Source organism: Opisthorchis viverrini (genome assembly GCF_000715545.1).
Source record: "Opisthorchis viverrini unplaced genomic scaffold opera_v5_329, whole genome shotgun sequence".
NCBI classification, from domain to species: Eukaryota; Metazoa; Platyhelminthes; class Trematoda; order Opisthorchiida; family Opisthorchiidae; genus Opisthorchis; species Opisthorchis viverrini.
This window is the reverse complement of record NW_008751980.1, coordinates 482665-483174: the sequence shown is the minus strand read 5'-3', so window position 1 is coordinate 483174 and position 510 is coordinate 482665. Positions and strand designations below refer to the sequence as shown.

Below are 510 nucleotides of genomic sequence, written 5' to 3'. Positions count from 1 at the left end.
TCTTGGTATTCAAAATAAGCATTAATGGGCCAAACTCAACTTTTCACCTTTTTGAGGCTTTCTTGTGTGCTAATCAGTTTGATGCTCAACCTGGCAACAATGGTTGCATGACCACAGCCAATTTAAACTAAGTATAAAAAAACCATTCTTGAATGAGGTTAACGTACTTTCAATTGAATCAATAACTGAAAAGAGTTTAACATATGAGATAATTTGCAGAATTCGGGATGCGAATCCAATTAATATGAGAATATACTACCACTAGTTCGCAAATTCTGTGGCTGTCGATATCCGTCTCGCAAGGAATTTGTAAAACTTTAGCGTCCAGTTAGCAGTATTATGTAATGAACGGCTTTTTGAAATATTTTCGGCAAACCACGTAGTTAACGTCTCAACAAGCCTACATGGAGAACAAATTTGGATACCACCTCTGAGAACCTAGAAATGTAGAAACAAAACGGACCGTTTCCTCTGGGGTTGAGGAATTATCTTAGTGAGTGACAGATTGCA

At 37.3% G+C, this 510-nt stretch overlaps 1 protein-coding gene across 1 annotated transcript in view; it reads left to right on the top strand.

Annotated features, from left to right (window-relative positions):
• Nucleotides 1–510, top strand: part of T265_09979 (hypothetical protein) — a gene marked incomplete at both ends in the record, with an annotated part of 62906 nt that overhangs the window by 333 nt on the left and 62063 nt on the right. The gene's annotated exons all lie outside the window — the stretch shown is intronic.